The sequence below is a fragment of the Oryctolagus cuniculus genome, chromosome 20 (assembly GCF_964237555.1).
Source record: "Oryctolagus cuniculus chromosome 20, mOryCun1.1, whole genome shotgun sequence".
Taxonomy (NCBI): domain Eukaryota; kingdom Metazoa; phylum Chordata; class Mammalia; order Lagomorpha; family Leporidae; genus Oryctolagus; species Oryctolagus cuniculus.
In genome coordinates, this window is record NC_091451.1 from 7,715,325 (window position 1) to 7,735,906 (window position 20,582).

A 20,582-nucleotide genomic window follows, 5' to 3' on the forward strand; every position below is an offset into this window, starting at 1 on the left:
GCATCCGTATGAGTTCCGGTTTATGTCTTGGCTGCTTCACTTCTGATCAAGCTCCCAGCTAACACACCTGTGAAAGCAGTAGAAGATGGCCCAACTGCTTGGGTCTCTGCCACCCATGTAGAAGACCCAGATGGAGTCCCAGGCTCCTGGTTTCCACCTGGCCCAGCCTGGTCATAGCAGTCATTTGCGGAGTGAACCACCATATGGAAGATCTATCTATATCTCCCTCTGTCTCTTCCTGTCTTTCTGTAACTCTGCCTTTCAAAAAATAAAATAAAAATCTTTTAAAAATATAAGGCATGTTCATCTGCTGATACTTAGAGGGAGATAACCTGGTGGGTTTGAAAAAGTTAGGGTTATTTGAAAGGGTCACCCAGGAGAGCTGAAGAAGGAGTTGACCAAGAACAAGGAAGTCCTGTTGATGTCAGAGACCGTGAGCTCTCACAGGTCCCCTAGCTGGGCAGACTTCAGAAAGTTCATGCACATGGAACTAAAAGCTAAGCTCATGCTTTCTTAAAAATAATACACTTTTCCCATGAGCCTTTTGAACTCTGAAGGCCCCTCAAGTGCTAGGGAGAGGGATTTTCCCATCCCACAGTGTGTAACCCAAAGCCAATAGAAAGGATGGCTCAGGGTCAGGGTTCTTAGTGCAGTGGTAGCATGGAGCTAAGCTAACTGAGGCCACTGGGAATCATCCCTCAGAATCCATTTGACAGTGGGGAGCATTTTATTTTCCCCCCTCTGATTTCCAGTGCTATTTTTAAAAAGTGTGTGGTGGGTACTTCAAAAATTTGTGAAAAAATAGAGTGAAAAGATGTTTATTTTGGTGCAAATTTTTTTTTAATTCATGTACAGGTTTTTCATAATACAGATTTCCCATGAACTTTTTGAGGACCTCTTGTATGAGTGGGTTTCAGAAGTTTTTGTACCAAAATAAACCCATCTTTCAATCCAATTTTGAACATTCTGAAGTTCTTTCAGGCTTGTAACATTTTCAAACTCATAACAGTGGTGATATTATTATAATTATTTCATAACGTTTAGTTATTAAAATTCCTTTACTATAATTAGGATTTTCAAGTTTAGCGTAACAGATTTCTTTTGAAGGTTAAAGTAAGTGTGATAAAAGGTAAGTGAATACAGTTAGGATTGTAATTTTAGTAGGAAATTATACTGCATTTATATACTTATATTCCATGAGGAAGCCATCAGCACAGCTTATAGCTAACAAATTAATGTTGTGTTTCTAAAGAAAGAGAACTGAAATTCAATAACACTTTTCTAGACTTTTCGTTTTTTCCCCTCATCAATGCAATTGGTATCTAAGAAAAAAGTCTGTTATACTCATCTCAAAATTTAACAGATTTTTTTGCTAATACATTCGATGGAGAAGAGTGTTGTCATTATAGCCCTTCCCCCATCTACACTCAGTGTTTGGAATGTAAGTGAATATAACCCCACTGGAAATGATCCCTTTGTAGTTTCACTCTGTTGACTTTTGATATGTGTTTTCCTCCATGGAAGGTGAAAATCTGCCTACCAAAGATAGATTTCAATTGTACATAATGCCATTCCAGTGGAAATTCAGATTTCTGTGAGTCTTATATGTTCTCCGATTTGTTCAACAAGTAAATATGCCCATGTTGTTGATCTTGATTAGATGTGGAAAGAGATTTCTTGCTTCTGCTAATAGTGAACAATACAAAGGAGTCTGGGGAACTTTCTTTTTCTGTGTGTTGAAGAGTAACACAGGGAAAAGAAAGAGGAGGAACGTGAATCGTGTAAATTGGTTAGGGTGTTATTGATTGTAGTAAGTGATCCATGGTGGACATTATTGCTGCAAAGTTAGATTTTGGTATCTTGTAACCATTTCCCCATAACTCGCAAAGGAGATCAGATAAATCACATCTGCAGGAATCACTGTTTAAAAGGAAATCCTTGAAATTAAATAGTCATACTTTGGTAGCTACTTTATTTGGACTTTTGTAAAATAAAGAGTACAAGATCATACTTTATTCATATGTTTCTTGTCCCTGCTTCCAATTCATTAAGTCCTGAACTATGTTTTCATTTCAAATTATAAAAGTAAGTGCTAGACTAATTATGTATTCTTGCAAAGTCTGAAAAGAAAAAAAAAGAGGGACCTAATTTGCATGCCAGGAAGCTTTAGATGGCTTTAACTTCCTGTTGAACTTTAATTCTGCAAAAATGTTTATATTCTGATAAGACTAAATCAAACTGAAAATTCACAGACAATCCATCAATTCTTTGTCAACGAAATGACAGCTGGTAAAATCAGTAGACCCTCAAATTTAAATGTCATAACATAATGAAAATTTGACTCACTTAACAATGCAAAGCAGGTGTCTGGCAGGTGGCCTCCCATTGGGTGATTAAGGGTCCCAGACATCGTTCAGCTTTGGTAACCACTTCCACTGACAGCCAACAAGCAGGTCCTACAGGGACATTATACTGGTGAGGTCTGGACATGCTGCCCGTCGTTTCTACTCTATGTTCCCTTCGTTAAGACTCAGCTGTACGGCAACTTCTGTCTCTGGGGGAGACAGTTTTGTGCAAGAGAGGAAGAGGTAAGAGTTTGGTAATAAATTAACAGACTGACCCTATGGGTCCTTCTTCTCACAACGTAGACAACAGCCAGTCTCGTCCAGACACTGTATCTCATTGAATTTGCAGGATGTCCAGGCAATGTGTAATCCTGTTTCTCTGGTCCAGAAAGTCAGTGATTAGTTTTGAAAAGTGCTGAGGTTGAGACGCCTCTTGGCAGTCTCCGTGGAGGGGAGTAAGTATTTGAGTTAGTAGTTGCAGGTAGGTGGTGTCCATATGTCCATTTTTATACAGAGTGTTCCATGATTTATGCGTGTTGTCCTGAAATAGTTACTATTAGAACCTCTGTCTCTGTAATAGATTCAGTTGAGATAATATATTAGATGAGTGTGAAGTTTCAGCAATGGACTATGGCTAAGAAAATCTGAACCTTCAATGTGGATCTGTTATTTAGGGTAACAGAACCTCAGCTATTCTTGACATTTAAAAATCAGGAAGAGGAAGAGGTGACTGAGGCTGGTTACCAACCAGGGACTAGGAAGTGCTGGTTGACTCTCCACATGGCCGTAACAGCCAGAGCTGAGCCGATCCGAAGTCAGGAGCCAGGAGCTTCCTCTGGGTCTCCCACACAGGTGCAAGGTCCCAAGGACTTGGGCCATCTTCTACTGCTTTCCCAGGCCATATCAGAGAGCTGGATCAGAAGTGGAGCAGCTGGGTCTCGAACCGGTGTCCATATGTGAAGCTGGCACTGCAGGCAGAGGCTTTACCCGCTACATCACAGCACTGGCCCCTTGATGGGTTCTTACACCCATATAGGTGGCACCTAACTCAAGAAACAGAAGGGGAAACATGTCTGCAGGGCACGCCTGTCCTAGTGCGTTCACCACCTGCACTTGCCCAAGGTCTAACCAATACTCTGATGATATACTTTTGATGATATTTACCAGTTTTTAAAAAATATTTAGTGTTATATAAGTGGAGTCATATAAATTATTCTCATTTATATGTGGCTTTTTTCACTCAAACTTATTTTGTAGGCACCTCTCATATTGCTTGCATTTCTGGTTCATCAGTTTTCATTGTAGAGTTTTACAGTGAAATATAATTACATTTATTTATCTATTCTATTCTCGATGGACATTTGCATTTGTAATTCAGGGTTACAATGAACTCTGTTACCACAAACCTTCTTGTACTCTTTATTTCCACATATGCAGCATTGTTTTGGAAGGCGAGTATATCCAGGAGTATGTACCATTTCTGATGGTAGCGTGTGTCTGTCTGTAGCTTTATAGAATGCTCACCAAGCCATTTTCCAGGGGTCCTTTGGATCTGCTTCCTGCCAGCTGAGGGGGAGAATGCAGTCTGTGTACGTCAGTTATTTCTTTTTGCATATTTTTTTTTAACAGGCAGAGTTAGACAGTGAGAGAGAGAGAGAGAGACAGAGAGAAAGGTCTTCCTTCCATTGGTTTACCCCCCAAATGGATGTTACAGCCGGCGCACAGAGCTAATCCGAAGCCAGGAGCCAGGTGCTTCCTCCTGGTCTCCCATGCGGGTGCAGGGCCCAAGCACTTGGGCCATCCTTCACTGCACTCCCGGGCCACAGCAGAGAGCTGGACTGGAAGAGGAGCAACCGGGACAGAATCCAGCGCCCCAACCGGGACTAGAAACCGGGGTGTTGGCGCCACTGGCAGAGGATTAGCCAAGTGAGCCGGGGCGCCGGCCTCCTTTTGCATATTAATCACTCTGGAGAGTGTGTAAGGGTAATGATTGTGCTTTAAAATTGCACCCCCTAATGCCTAATTAAAATGAGCACTATTCCATATTTTTAATAGGCATTTATATAACTTTTTTTGGTAAAACACTCATTTTTTCTACTGGACTTGCCTATCTTTGTCATTAATGATTTTTAATAATCCTTTGTAGATTCGGGGAATTAGTTCTTTATTGGATATAGGTATTGCATGCATTTTCTTTCACGTTGACTTGCTTTTTGATTTGCTTTATGATGTCTCTCGAGTAAAAACTAATCTCAATTTTATTTTAATGTGGTATAATTTATTCTTTTTACTCCTTATATGATGTGTGTGAGGTTGCAAAAAGATCTTATGTCAAGATCATGAAGATTTTCTCCTATACTTTCTTTTTTTAAAAAAAAAATATTTTATTTATTTATTTGAGAGGTAGTTATAGACAGAGAAAAAGAGAGTGAGCAAGGTTTGCAATTCTCTGGTTCACTCACCAGATGGCCGCAACAGCCAAGCCATGCTGATCTAAATACAGGAGCCAGGAGCTTCTTCTGGGTCTCCTACATGGGTGCAGGGGCCCAAGGACTTGAGCCATCTTCTACTGCTTTCCCAGGCCACAGCAGTGAGCTGGATCAGAAGAGCAGCATCTGGTACTAGAACTGGCGTCGCAGGCGGAGGGTTAGCCTACTGCACCAAGGCGCTTGCCCCCATATCTGATTTCTAGTTCCTCTCACACTTGTATTGCAAAGACCATTGTTACCTCAGTGTGCTGCAGTATTGCCTTCTTTGTAATTCTGTAGGTAGGGCCCGGCCAGGCCGGAGCTAAGAGACAGGAGTTTCATCTGGGTCTCCCATGTGGATGCAGGGGCCCATGTCCTTGGGCCATCTTCCATTGGTTTTCCCAGGCATATTAGTAGGGAGGTGAATTACAGGTAGAACAGCTGAGACTCAAACTGGTGCTCATATGGGATGCCATTGTTGTATGCAGTGGGTGGTGAGCCACGACGCCAGCCCTGCACACTATCTTAATTACAGTTTTACATTTTCTATTTGTTTATGTTATTGATTTAAAAGGCAGAGAGACAGAGGGAGAGACAGACAGACAGATCTTTCATCCACTGGTTTACTCCCCAGATACGTGCAGTGGCCAGATCTAGGCCAGAATGAAGCGAAGAACTTGGAACTCAATCCATGTCTCCCAAAATAGGTGGCAGCGATCAAATTATCTGAGCTGTTACCTGCTGCCTGCCAGTGTGCACATTAGCAGGAAACTGACAGGCGCTAGAACCCCGGCACTTGAATACAACATGGGATAAGGCCTGCCCAAGTTCCATTTCAACTGCTCACCCGAACATCCACCCTATTAAAATTTTTAATTGTAAAACCTGGGATAATTTTCTTCTTTCTAATTAATATTGCCTTAGCTATTGCAGGCCTTTTGCATTTCCATATAGATTACAGAATTAAGTTGTTAATTTCCTCAAAAAAGGTCCTGTTGGATTTGTATTTGGATTATAATAAAAATCTGAATCAATTAGGGAAGAGTTTCCATTTTAACAGTCGCTCGTCTTCCAAGCCATAAATGTAGTATGTTCCTGCACTGGCTTAATTGGTTTATTTATTTATTTTTGTTTTCTATGCATATAATATTGCTGTAATCTGGTAGATTCTCTCCTCAGAAATTACCTTTCCCCTCGAGCCAAACTTGAAAATATCAAATGAGCTGATGTGGTTAGTAATTTCTAACAAAACAGCGCAGACTCTTTTCAAGTTAGTAGGAGACAGATCCTCTAGTTATACTAAAGTATAGAAGATGAAATTCTACCCAATGTAGCAAAACACATCAAAGATAGAATATGATATTGACAGACCTACTTTGATTGTATGGAAATAGATTAGAATACAGCCATATAAAAGAGAACTTTAAAAATTCATGGAAAATGTAATTAAAAGATGTAGATTTTGGTGCAAAAATGGTTTGAATCCGTGCACACCAAGAATCTTCAAAAAGATCATAGAAATACGTACATGAAAAATTACGTACAGATTTTGAATTTTTTTTAACCAAGGTGAAGTTACTTTTTAATTCCATTGTCATGCATCTCTTAAAGTACTCTTCTTTGTTTCTAATTAAGAAATATTAGATTTGGTACCAGTTACATGAATATATAGGGGGTTCCCAGTGAGATTATATTTTCTAATTCAAATACTTCAATATAATTTTTATAGGCTGTGGCGTTACTGAAAGCTCTCGTTCCTGGTGCCAAATCGAAATAACAAGGACAAGGTTTTGGGGAGCAGGAAAGAGAACATTTAATCTGTTGACAGATAAGCGGGTAGCAGATCTCTGGGTCTCAAGAACCACCACTCTTGAACAATGGCATTTTGGTTTTTTGTTTGTTTGTTATAGATTTATTTATTTATTTATTTGAAAGGTGGACTTACAGAGAGGCAGAGAGAGAGAGGTCTTCCATCTGCTGGTTCACTTCCCAAATGGCCACAACAGCCATAGCTGGACCCATTCGAAGCCAGAAGCTTCTTCCAGGTCTCCTGTGCAGGTGCAGAGGCCCAAGGACTTGGGCCATCTTCTGCTGCTTTCCCAGGCCACAGCAGAGAGCTGAATTGGAAATGGAGCAGCAGGGACTTGAACTGGCGCCCACATGGGATGCTGGCACTGCAAGCAGCGGCTTTACCTGCTATGCCATAGCACCAGCCCCTGTTTCAAGGTTTATAAAGGGGCAAGAGGGGAGTCAGGAACGCGGCGGGGGAGGCTGCGTGTTGGTCCCTGGCCAGGCTCTGAAGTTGGTACATTCCGTCTCTGTGTCGTGCTCTGGTTCTCGACAGAGAAGTTGAGACAAGCAGCGTGGCAGTGGGCCTCTGGGACGTGGCCAAGTGCGCAGCCTGCAGTCCGGTCCCGAAGTATCGACGACGTGCTCTGCTGCAATGATGGCAGCGTGAGCTTCAGTTGCTTCTGCCCCAGACCTGAAATCCCCCGTAACAGAATACTGGCCACCAATGGGGTCATGCAGGGAGGAAGCACATGACCTCACAAGTCTCGTGATCAGAGCCGCACGGGGCCTACGGTGCCACTCCCTCAATTCAGAGAGGTAAGCCCAGGAAGAGGGAAGGGCCCTGGAGCTTTGTGGTAGCTAGCGCCTGCATCCAATGCACTGCTTTGGAGCTTGGTTCCAGTGGCCCAGCAATACGCCGAGGTGAGATCTCTTTAACCAGACTTGCTTTTTGAAGATATTTATTCCTTGAAAGGCAGAGTTACAGAGAGACAAAGAGACAGAGAGCTCTTCCATCCGCTGATTCACTCCCCAAATGGCCACACTGGCTGGGGCTGGGCCAGTCCAAATACAGGAGCCTGAAACTCCATCCAGGTCTCCTGCATGGGTGGCAAGACCTGAGTACTTGGGACATCTTTGGCTGCTTTCTAGGCTCATTAATAGGGAGCTGGATCGGAAGTGGAGCAGCCAGGACTCCAGTCGGTGCAGATATGGGATTCTGGCATCGCAGGCAGCAGCTTAATTCTCTGTGCCACCACATGGGCTCCTAACCAGGCTTTCTAGCAATGGCAGCTCAAACTTAACTCCCCAGGCCTTAGCTGGCTTTGCTGTGCGAACATGTGTATACATCTTGGTGGCCTAGCCCAGTCACGGGTTCTTCTCTTTTTGCCATTTTACATTCCAGCTCCTGGCAATTGCAACACGAAAGAAATAACCATTCTGGCTTTTCATACTTTTTTTTTTTTTTTTTGGACTGGGATAACTAATTACAGTGCAACTCTATGGGGACAAAGTTATTAGCTGGGATTCGACTCTAGACATTGCAATTCAATTACTGGCCAGCAATGTTTAGAAACACAAACCCTGGTAATTAGAAGCACATTTTCATCTTGTCTCAGCACAGCGTGTGCGCGTTTGCCTCCAGAAGCACCAAAATGACAACACAAATGAAAAGAACTGTCGTACCCTGGGTCTGTCCTTGCTGCCAGGGTCACAGGAACCTCAGAAGGGATTTTTGGACACCTAGAAAATGAAATGAAGCAAGTGTCTTATTTTCTAGCAAGAAGTCTCATCAGGAATAATTTTAAAGAGCATAATGTAGATCGTATCTGTCATTTTAAATTTGTAAGCATTAGGTACTGACCTCTTATATATTCAAAGTTAGCAGACTCTAAAGAGAACTCACAGCAATCCTATCATCTTATAAACTAAAGTCCAGAAAGACAGGCCTGGCCCACAATGTCACGCAGCTCGGCAGAGCCCTGGCTGGGACTGGAACTCCGATCTCCAATTGACCTCACATGACTTTTCCCACTGGAGCTTCTGAACACACATTGCCCTGTAAAGCAAACTTTCCAGGAGAAGAGATACCACCCACCAATTCAATGCTAGAAACCTTTTGTTAAATTAAATATAATATACCAGGGGTCTCAACAATTCCATAGAAAATGAAATAAAGATAAGTTTATTTTGATACAAAGATTTTGAAATCCATGTACTTTTTTCATAATACACATTTTTCATAAACTTTTTGAAGACCCCTTCATAATCATGAACTTCTGTTTCTTTGTAGCTAGAACTTGTGTTTTTTCAGATGTATTTTATTTGAAAGGCAGAGCAACAGAAAGAGGAAAAAATCTTCCATTTCCTTCATCTCCTTGTTCATGTCCCAAATGGTCACAACTGCTGGGGCTAGGCCAGGGCCAAAGCTGGGAGTTGAGAGCTCAGTTTGGGTCTCCCCTGTGAGTGGCAAAGACCCAAGCACCTGAGCCGTCGCCGTCGCTTTGTGCATTTGCAGGGAAATAGGATGGGGAGTGGAGCCAGGACTTGAACCCAGCCACTCGGAAGTGGCATGTGGCTTCCTAAGTGGCACTTTAGCTGCTGTGCCATTTAAACACTTCCCCGCTCCCCCGCCAGCAGCTGGCTTTTTAATTCTACTTTTGCTTTTTGCAGAACCCTGGTATATGGCTTGCCTCTTTGTAACCTGTGAAAAGCAAGAAGATGTTGACTGCTTTGGACAAACTCTTATTAAACAAACTCTCCCACTGCAGCCCTCTCGAATCTCAGAGAACTCTTCATTCTTTTTAAAAATCTCACTCCACAATTTTTTAAATTTATTTATTTATTTATTTGACAGTGAGAGAGAGAGAGACAGAGAAAGGTCTCCCTTCCGTTGGTTCACCCCCCAAATGGCCGCTACGGTGGGAACTGCTCCGATCCGAAGCCAGGAGCCAGGTGCTTCTCCTGGTCTCCCATGCGGGTGCAGGGCCCAAGCACTTGGGCCATCCTCCACTGCCTTCCTGGGCCACAGCAGAGAGCTGGACTGGAAGAGGAGCACCGGGGACTAGAACCTGGTGCATATGGGATGCCAGCGCCGCAGGCAGAGGATTAACCAAGTGCGCCACGGCGCCGACCTCTCACCCCACAATTTAAACCCAGAAATCGTAGATGCTGTGCCTGGGGAGTGGAGGATGGATGTAGAAACCAGGAGTTCTAGGGGGAGCTGTGCATGACTGGCTGCCCAGCATGGTGGTCGCCTCACGGCCCCTCCAACTTTCAACTATCAAATTCTGCAAAGTTACGAAATACAACACTCCCAAGTGTGGCATTTTACATCACTTTGATTCCAAATGAAAAATAGTGAAAAGGTTATATATTTCCTGGAGTAGATATACAGTTCTGAGCCTTTCTAGTCAACCTCCAATAGAGAAAAACTGTTTACCTAGTGAGGAGTTCGTGTGTGTGTGTGTGTGTATGTGTGTGTGTGATGTTAAGCCAAAATTGCATTATTCTTTTAGAAATCGTTTTTTGAAAACATGTCCTCAAAGAGACAGGAATTACGCTACTGCATAACTGTTCCCCTTGAGGAGTTGCCATTGTCTTTCAAGGCAAAGGCTCAAGCCACTCATTAGATGTGTTTCTGGGGATGCTGGAACGATGCAGAATGAGATCTAGTAGGTTGAGATATTTGAAAGTGCATTGTAAACTAAAAAATAAAATTATACACAGCCTCAGGAGAGCCAACGCTCCAGAGGGTAGTGGGAGAAAAGAGTTTCAGACCCAGCGTGGCCACTTACGAGCAGGGTGAGGTTAGCGCAAGTCACAGGAGGTCTGTGAGCATCCTGTGTCAAATGGAGCTAAAGCTAATCCCCCTGCCTGGTGCAGAGCTGCAGGGGGGAAATGAGGTGTTTAGGCTGTGGTGCTTCATAAAGTGTATCACGGCTGAGAAATGCCAACCAGTGTGACTTCTTACATGCACATTGCCTGTTTGTATGTAAACACCTCCGTCCGAATGTAACACGACCAGCCCACAGCCATCATTTTCATGAACGCTGTGGTGAAAGCATTCTGGTCTCCATCATTTAATTTTCTTCCCTGCAGGTCAGCTGTTAACAGTTTGGCTGGGGAATTCTCACGTCGGAATAGCCCAGTCTTCAAGTCCCAGAAACCTGCGTTGGAAACCCTCCTTTGTAGCTCCTTAGCTCTGTAGACTTGGCGAGGATGTTAAAACTTAAGCTTCATTTTTCTCATCTTTAAAAGGAATTATTGTGAGACCTAAATGAGACAATAATGTACAATACGATTCTCCTAATCCTGACATCTTTGTTTTAATTATCCCAAGATGAAAATGTGATGATTTCTCTGTTTATGACGGGAATAAGTGTGTTCCGAAGGCAGTGCGGTCTAAGGGCTCACTAATAGACCTCAGGCAAGGACTGGGAATTTTCTTATATTCCCAACAAAGCATAATCATGATGGCTTCTGTTTATCAGTTTCCTTCCAGTAAACTTGGGGATGCTGGAAATTCTGAGCTAAGAACTCAGAAATAAAATGACGCCATTCCCCTGAAATTTCAAATGCTAACAAATGATGCCAATTGCAAAGCAATGGGGTATTGGTTCTAAAACATGGTAGCAGAGTGACAATAAAGAAGGGAATTGATATTAAGTTTCTTAGAGATGGAAACAATATTTTTCAGTGACAAGCATTTGGCCAAGTTGCTACCTGTGATTGTCTTCCTGTGCTGTAGCTGTGCTGGTGAAGAGTATGCTGGCTAAGAAATTATGTGGGATACTCACATCCCACATTGGAAACAAGCTTGATATTTAAAAATCCACTTACTGTGTGAGAACCCAAACAAACCTTGGGTCCCCAAATGAGTGGAGCAGGAAGTGGCTGAGGAAACTATATGGTTATGAGATGGGAGAAACCAAGACCCATATCAAGTCTGATTATAGAGGAGTTAAGGCAAAGAAGAAACTCCCAAAAGATAGAATCAGGAACTACAGAGAGCTGGTCCCAGATTGCCAGATGAGAGAATAATAAAGGGATCGACCCCACAGGCGGCTCTGGGTGCAGGAGCCTCATGCCTGCCTGGCACATTTCACCTTTACTTGGATCAATGAGTGCCGAGTCTCTCAGTCATTATCCCCTGCCCATGCCTCCCCTCCAAATACTTGAACCATCACTGTTGCCTCCACAGTAGCAAGATGCTGGAGTCAGGACCCAGAGCAGACAATGGGACCTAGTTAGTTCAACGCGGGATGGGAGGGTCTGAACGGATTTCTTAAATTCTAGGTGCAGCACCTGCTCTGCTCTTCCCCTTTCAATGGGAGTGGTTAGTCAGTTATCCTGTTCCTGGCCCACTTTTGTATGTTGTGCATATTGGTGTATACTGGTGTGTGTGTGTGTGTGTGTGTGTGTGTATGGGGCATCACCATTCCAGGAATCTCCATCTCAGAAAAGGGCCCTGCCATTTATCCTTTGCTATGGACTAAAAAAAAAAAATCTTTCTTACAAATTTCTTTTTTTCTCAGTTTGTGCATTCTGCCCATGAATTCTGCAAATTGAATTCTGCAAAATGAATTCCGAAGCTGACCACTTGTCATGACCTCCATTACTGACTGCCTGGTCAGAGTCAGCCTTGATGCCTCCCCCAAACTACTCAGAATGTCCCCTGATGGAAATCACACCTTCTCTCCTTCCACCTTACGGTGTGTTTTCCTCATTGTAGCCTGAATCATCCTCTTAGTCTGGGAGTGCAATCATGTGACTCTTCTGCTCCAAACTCTTGCATGACTTTCCTCATGCATAGGATGCAAAGCCGCCGGCCACCTCTTCCCTCTTCAGTCTTTCTTCTTTTGTTTATTTACCAGGCGTCATCCTCTCGCCCTCCTTAAACTGCCTCACACGTGCAAAGCATTCTGACCTCAGCTTCCCCTTCTCGGGACCCCTTTTCCCACGACCATATTCTATAGCCTCCTTCTCCCTTCTACGATGTCTCTGATTCACTTCCTCCTATCTGCCCCTCTCTTTGTTCTTTTTTTTTTTTTTAAGATTTATTTATTTGAAAGTCAGAGTTACACAGAGGAGAAGCAGAGAGAGAGAGAGAGAGAGAGAAAGAGAGAGAGGTCTTCTTTCCATTGGTTCATTCCCAAGTGGCTGCACGACCAGAGCTGTGCCGATCTAAAGCCAGGAGCCAGGAGCTTCTTCCAGGTCTCCCATGCAGGTGCAGGGGTCCAAGGACTTGGGCCATCTTCTTATGCTTTCCCAGGCCACAGCAGAGAGCTGGATGGAAAGTGGAGCAGCCGGGACTAGAAACGGCGCCCATATGGGATGATGCTGATGCTTCAGGCCAGTGCATTAACCCGCTGTGCCACAGCGCCAGCCCCTCTCTTTGTTCTTTCACTCTTTATTTTCCCTTGTAGCCCATGTCACCATCATTATTACCAACTTTTCATTACTCTAAGTGAAATGTCTGAGCAGAGCTTCTTGGGAAAATCAGGATTTATTTCATCTGACTGTTTGGAGATGCACATTTCAAGATCGGTGGCATCTGATGGAGACAGGCAAGTCCAGCCTATGTGCAAAGGAAGATGATGTGGTGAGCCAGGAATCTGAGCCAGGCACAGGAAGTGTGCTCTTTTGCTACCCTCTCCTTCTGATGCAATCCTCATTCTATCATGACTGCTGCCCTGGCCACCTAATGCAAACCAGTCACTTCCCAAAGATCCCACCTTCAGACACCTTAATTGCATGATGCCTCCACTCTAATCCACCAACCACGAGCATTTAGTCCACTCATTGACTGTTCACGTAGACTTTGAAGTTCAGATGACTGCATGAGTTTCCAGAGTCCAATGCTGTTCCATCCATAACACCGTCTGACATTTGGAATGTCTAAGGGATTCCCCTTTATTTACACAAGTATTCCTCACTTCAACAAAGAGCTGGGAACATGGTAGCTGTTAAACGAGATTCAGCATGTGGATGAATATCCTGTCTGGTGCTGCGTCCCATCCCTCATTTAGTCACATAACACAAGTGTGGTTGGCTGGCACCATGGATCACTAGGCAATCCTCTACCTGAGGTGCCGGCACACTGGGTTCTAGTCCTGGTTGGGGCGCCGGATTCTGTCCCAGTTGCCCCTCTTCCAGGCCAGCTCTCTGCTGTGGCCCAGGAGTGCAGTGGAAGATGGCCCAGGTGCTTGGGCCCTGCACCTGCATGGGAGACCAGCAGGAAGCACTTGGCTCCTGGCTTCAGATCAGTGCGTTGCGCCGGCCATAGTGGCTACTTGCGGGGTGAATCAATGGCAAAGGAAGACCTTTCTCTCTCTCTCTGTCTCTCACTGTCTAACTCTGTCAAAAAAAATCATAAAAATAAAAAAATAAATGAAACAAATGTGGTTGCAGTGTAGAATAGGATGCACCTGACTCTAAGGGATTGGTGAGAGCCTCCTGGCTGGTCCACAGATGCACAACCCTTTGCCCCTAGAAAAGCCTTGCTCTTAGGGTAATGGTCTGTGTTCACTGTCTTGAAATTCTTCATAATAATTCAAAACAGGAACGCTTTTATTTATTTTACTGAGAAATAAGTCTAAATTTTACAACATACCATTCAATGGTTTTTTTTTTTCATATATTCAGAGTTGTGTAACCAGCTCCACTCTGCAATTCTACAGTATTTTCATCATCCGATGCTCATTAGTAGTCTTCCATTTCCCCTTGCCTCTGGCAACATGACAGTACTTTCTGGCTCTGTCTATCCTTGTAGACATCGTCTGTTCTTGTTTGAAAGTGGAATCACACAGTGTCCTTTTGTGTCAATCTCCTTCATGCAGCATGTTTTCTATGTTCACCTGTGTTGTCATGCATATCAATGCTTCGTTCCTTTTTTTTTTTTTGCTGAATGATGTTCCCTTGTATGGATATATATCTATATATATACACATACACACACACACACACACACACATATATATGTTTTCTTGGTTCGTTGTTAATGTGTATTTGAGTTTTTTCTACTGTTGAGCTATCATGAATAGTGTTGGTATGAGTAGCCATGCACAGTTGTTGTGTGTATAATTTAAAGTCTCTTTGATAAATATCTAGAAGTGAAATAATGGAGTTTCTCTATACTTTACTTTTTGAGATATTGTCAAGCTGTTTTCCATAAAGACATTATAGATTCCTGAAAGCAATGGGTGATAGTTCAAATTTCTTTTCATCCTTCCAACACTTATTATTTTCTGTTTCCTTTAAATCCACCTTAGAAGGTTTGAAGTGATAACTCATAGTGGTTTGTGTTTGTATTTCTGTAATAGTTAATGATGAATAATACTTTGTGTGCTTGTTGACCATTTGAATCTCTTCTATGGATAAATGTCTATTCAGATCCCTTGGTTATTTTAACACTTTCTTTTGCCTACTTATTATTGAGTTGTCATAGGTTTTTTGGTTTTTTTTTCTTTAAGTTTTATTTCTTTATTTGAAATTCAGAGAGAGAGAGAGGTGTAGAGATGGGGAGAGAGAAAGAGAGAGAGAGAGTGAGTCCCCCACCCATGGGTTCATTCCCCAAATGGCCACAACAGCCAGGACTGGTCTGATCCAAAGCCAGGAGCCAGGAACTTCTTCCAGGTCTCCCACCTGGGTGCAGGGGCCCAGGGAGTTGGATTATCTTGCACTTCTTTCCCAAGTGTATTAGCAGGGAGCTGGATCCAAAGTGTAGCAGCCAGGACTTGAATTGGTGCCCTCATGGATGCCGGCACCACAGAGACTTTACCTGCCATACCACAATGCCAGCCCCAAGTTGTCAAAGTTTATTTTTTGGGTTTTAGATACCCAGCCCATATCAGATACGTGTATAATATTTATATAACCCATTCTGTGGTTTTAATTTCATATTAATAGTGTCCTGTAGGGGGCCAGCACTGTGGTGTAGTGGGTGAAGCTGCCACCTGCAGTGCCAGAATCCCATATGGGCACCAATTCCAGTCCCGGCTGCTCCACTTTTGATCTAACTCTCTGCTATGGCCTGGGAAAGCAATAGAAGATGGACCAAGTCCTTGGGCCCCTGCACCTGAGTGGGAACCCAGAGGAAGCTCCTGGCTCCTGGCTCCTGGCTCCGGATCAGCCCAGCTCTGGCTGTTGTGGCTGTTTGGGGAATGTACCAGCAGATAGAGGACTTTCTCTCTCTCTCTCTCTCTCTCTCTCTGCCTCTCTGTAACTCTGCCTCTCAAATAAATAAATTAAAAAAAAAAACTAGTGTCCTGTGAAGCATAGACCCATAAAAGTTTTCAATTTTGATGAAGTCCCAATACATTTATTTTTTTTCTTTCATGGCTTGAGATTTAGGGCCTATTTTAGATACTGTTGCCTAGTTCATGATCACTGTACACCTTTGTTTCCTCCTAAGAATTTGACAGTTTTAGCTTTTATATCTGGGTCTTTCATCCATTCTAAGTAAAATATTATATATGATGTGAGGTAGGTATCCATATTCATTTTTTGTTTGTAGATATGTGGTTATTCCAAGTACCATTTGTTGCAAAAATTATTCTTTCATTATTGACTTGCCTTGGAACACTTGGCAAAAATCAATTGACCGTAAGTGCATGAGTTTATTTCAGGACTGTCAGTTCTGTTCCATTGATGCATATGTCTGTTCTTACATTAGTATCAAATTTCTTGATTATTGTGGCTTTGAAATAAGATTTTTAAATCTGGAAATGTGATTATTTCAAAGTTGTGCTTTTTTCCAATACTATTTTGATTGCTGTGGGTCCCTTGGATTTTCATCCAAATTTTTGGGTCAGCTTGTCAATTTCTGAAAAAGAGGCGGTTGGAATTTTGAAAAGAGTTAAATAGAATCACTTGATCTTAGCCACAAGCGATTGGAAAAATAGAATCCACATATCAATCGGGGGAGCATTACCGTGTCAACAATACTGTTTTTCAGTCCATGAACATGAGGTGTTTTGTATTGACTTAGGTTTTCTCATTTCAACAGTATTTTTTTCATTCTCTGTGCATAATTCCTATACGTCTTTTGTCAAATTTATTGCTAAGTATATTATTATTTGTGATGCTATTGTCAATGAACTTATTTTCTTAATTTTATTTCCAGGTGGTTTGTTGCTATTGTATAGACATAAAACTAGTATTTGTATTAATTTTGTGTCCTGCCTTCTTCCTGAAGTATTTTTTTTTGTGTGTGGATTTCTTAGGATTCTCAATGTACAAGATCATGTTATCTCCAAACAAGGCAGCTTTAAATGCTTGCTTTTCATTCTAGATAACTTTATTTTCTTAACAATTTCCCTGGCTAGACGCTGCAAGACAATGTTTAATAGAAGTGGCGGATCACATAGAGGGACTTCAAAATGTTCGTGAAAAATGGAAGTAAAAGTTCAGTTTATTTTGATACACAGTTTTGAAGTTTGTATTTTTTCACAATATGCATTGTAAGAATTTCACATAGGCCAAGATTTCAAAATTTTCTGCACCAAAAAAAAACCTTATCTGTGGGGAGCAACTGAGACTAGACTAAATTACTGGAACTAGGACTAATTCTATGCATCTGCTCTCCCACAATATGGTGCTGGGGAGGAGTAAACTTCTACACAGCTGCCTCTTGCCAACTTGAGTGATGACCTCCAGGAGCTGATCCTGCTCCTGATTGGAGGAGAGCAGCGTGCTCGGCGTGTGGGCAGCCGAGTTGGGATTGGTGGAAGAGGACTATAAAGGAGGAGAGAGACAACATGCACCAGGAACATCTGAAGGAACACCTGAGCAGCCCCCGAGAGAGCCGGCCGGTGGTGTGCCGCTCCCCCGCGGAAGCAGGGAAAGTGGCAGGGGGAACCGCCCTTCCACGGAGGTGGAGGGGTCGGCAGCCAACCCGGGAAGGACCAGCAGCAAACCCAGGAAGGACCAGCAGCAAACCGGGAAAGGGCCAAGCAGACAAAAGAACAGCGCAGGGTCCGGTGTCGTTCCTCCGCGAATGGGGGAGCGACACTTATCTTTTAATTTCACTTTTTTTTCTTCCCACGTGCTTGCTCTGAGCATTTTCCCAGTAAGTGTGTTGTGCGAGGCCCTGACTTTTTCTGGTACTTTGGGCCTTGAGAATCAGCTTGCCTGCCCTCCTCGTGAAGAAGGGCCTAACTGACATGAGTGTCCGTGGCTGGTGCAAGCTCTGTGCTGGGTGAGCAGGAGAGGGAACGATTTGTGCAACATCACAGATAAATTCTGGCCTTCAGAGTGACCCTGTGAGGAAGTGAAAGAAGCCACTTGGAAAGGCAGGCAGAGCTGGCCTACTGTAGGCCTCCTGACCTCTTATGGAGGGGTTTTCACTGTGTTCTGGGAATTCTCTTAGTCTGAGACACTGGCTTATTTGATACGTGATAGCAAAGAATGAAATGAAGGGAAATGAGATGAGGAGTTGAGGCAAGAACAGTCCATGGTTACTGCGTTATTTGAGACGGTGGATCTAAACCTTGCCAGCTGTACTTCCGATGGCTATAATCTTGCTTTTGAAGACTTCGGCCTTCCATCTTTTACTACTTAAAAAACAAAAAGTCCTTTAGCAATACAGTGTATGTTTAGAGCACCTGTATTTTGAAGCTATGTTAGCTAGCGTCAATCAAGTTTACAATATTTTCACATTTATGATAGCCTGGAAAATAGTGATAATTGATCTTTTATACGATAAAGAAAAATGAGGCCTTGGAACATTTTGTTAGCTTATTTAGTAATTGTATCGGTAATTCTAGACTGTTCTGTATTTGTTTATCACTAACCACTAGACACATTAGCAAAACCAAAGCAATGTTTAAGGGTGGGCACATGACACGGTAGTTAAGATGCTGCTTGGGATGCGTGCATCCATATGGAACCTAGGATCAAGTTTCTGGCTCTAATTTCCATTCTGTCTTCCCGCTAATGTACATCTTGAGAGTCAGCAGTGGGATGCCCATTGTAGTTTTGGGATCCTGGTTTCATCCTAGCCCAGCTCCTGCTGTTACCGGCAATTGAGGAGGGAACCAGGGGTGGGAGATCTCTGTCTGTCTCACTATCTATCTGTCTCTTTCTCTCTACCTTCAAATGAATTAAAAAAAAAAAAACTACAAAACCAAAAAAGGTCCATTTCCTCCCTCTTCCCCCTCCTCCCTCTGTTTTTTCCTCTCTGTTCACCTGCCTTTTTTATTCTTGTATTAACATTAATTAATTAATTCATTAATTAAGCAATGCACAAATTTCCCAAAGTTTGTTTGGGACTTGAAAGGCTGAACAAGTCCTGTCACACGCTTATAGATTTATAGGTGGCCAGAGTAAAGCAAGGCAGTCATACCTCAAAGCAGAGTGTGGTTCACCATCGATACCCTGTGTGTATACACCTGTTGAACTGCCATCGAAGGTAAGCCATTGCTGTGGCCTTTGCTGAAATCTTACTGTGTCTGATATGCACAAGGTAGTGTTTCATAAACACTGCCTTGTTGTATTAAGTCAAGTTCAAATGGACTGGAAAGACTAGAACTGAAATGACTGACAAAGTGTATAGAAACAGGAGGAAGAACAAAGGAGCCAATGCAATTAGGTCCCAGTAGAGTTAGAAGGACTGGGGCTACTCACTATGTAATCACATTTACCTGAAAAGCCCCGGCCTGTTCCCTAGATCCACGGGCCTGGAAAGGGCTGGACCACTTGAGGGAAAACACTTCTGTTTGCAAATTGCATAACACTATATCCATGTTATTAATCAAATGATTCTAACCCCTACCTCCCCCCTTGTCTTTATTGGATTTTAAAGTTCAGTACACATTCAAATTATTCAATTTTGATATCACTTTTATGATCAGATGTCCTACTTTTGAAATGGAAAGCTCAGCTGGCCATGTTCCCTATTACGTTTAAGAAGCTTTTATCATTTAAATAAATTAAACCTTCCAGCATGGGTTCCACAGAGCATAATGAAGCCCTGGGAAGAAAAGCTTAAATGAAATAAACCTCTTTGCTGATAGAAACAGTGTAAGCTATTGTGCATTCTACCAATAAATGGGTATCTGGCACCATAGCTGGATTCCTCACTTTTCTTTTTATATTTTGTCCTTAATTTTTGTGGTGTTCAACAACAGTTTGACTTGCCGTTGGGTAGATACAGAGTACATCAAGTACAGGGGGCCTGGCTGCTTAGCCTGAAAAAGGAAACAACAAACCCGAGAGTCTTAAAAGTTATCTTCTTGACACTATTTTGAAAATCTTATTTTTTTCTTTTACATAGTTTAAATCATGCATGTTGAACAATTATGACCCCAGATCCTTTAGCGTTTTCTAAAAGGATTTCTTTGCAGTGCTTTTTTAAATGAAGCTGTTTATTTTCTAGAGTGAAACCATCATCATTTCCACATGATAATTGGATGGAATTAATCTGTATAGTTCTTGTATTGAGTGAGCAGGAGACTCTGTCTTGTGTGACATATTACCCATGACAGTCAACTGGATTATGAAAATTCTTATTGTTTCAGAGTTCCATCAATGGCTGAAGAGTAGTCTGTAAAATTTTGTACAAATCTAAATAAAAGCACTATTTTTAGAAGGTTTAATGAAATTTTGTCAGTTTTTCCATTACATTATTAAATTTAGCCATTCTATTATATAGACAGAAAAAGCTAAAGGCAGACAGCTCTTCTTGAGAGGTAACATTCAGCAGAATTGGGAATGCTTGCACTGCTAATTTAGAATAATTACCTTGTAGTTTCCTTAGTAATAAAAATTCAGTATAATTCAAATTGGAATTTAGCATGATAAAGTTGTCTTCAAAACTCTGAGTACTTATAGAGAGGACCTATTGCATTTTGTTTAATACAGTGAGTTACTTAAGTTAGGCAGCCTTGATGTTTTATTTTCTTGTTTATTATATGATGCTTTTTTTAAAAAAAAAATTAAGATGGTCCAAAAATCCATCAGACTTTGCACATAATGCTTG

The 20,582-nt window shown here is 42.3% G+C and overlaps 1 protein-coding gene across 2 annotated transcripts in view; it reads left to right on the plus strand.

The window, feature by feature from the left end:
• Positions 1-20,582, plus strand: part of KCNH5 (potassium voltage-gated channel subfamily H member 5) — a 427,923-nt gene that overhangs the window by 350,967 nt on the left and 56,374 nt on the right. The window lies entirely within an intron of this gene.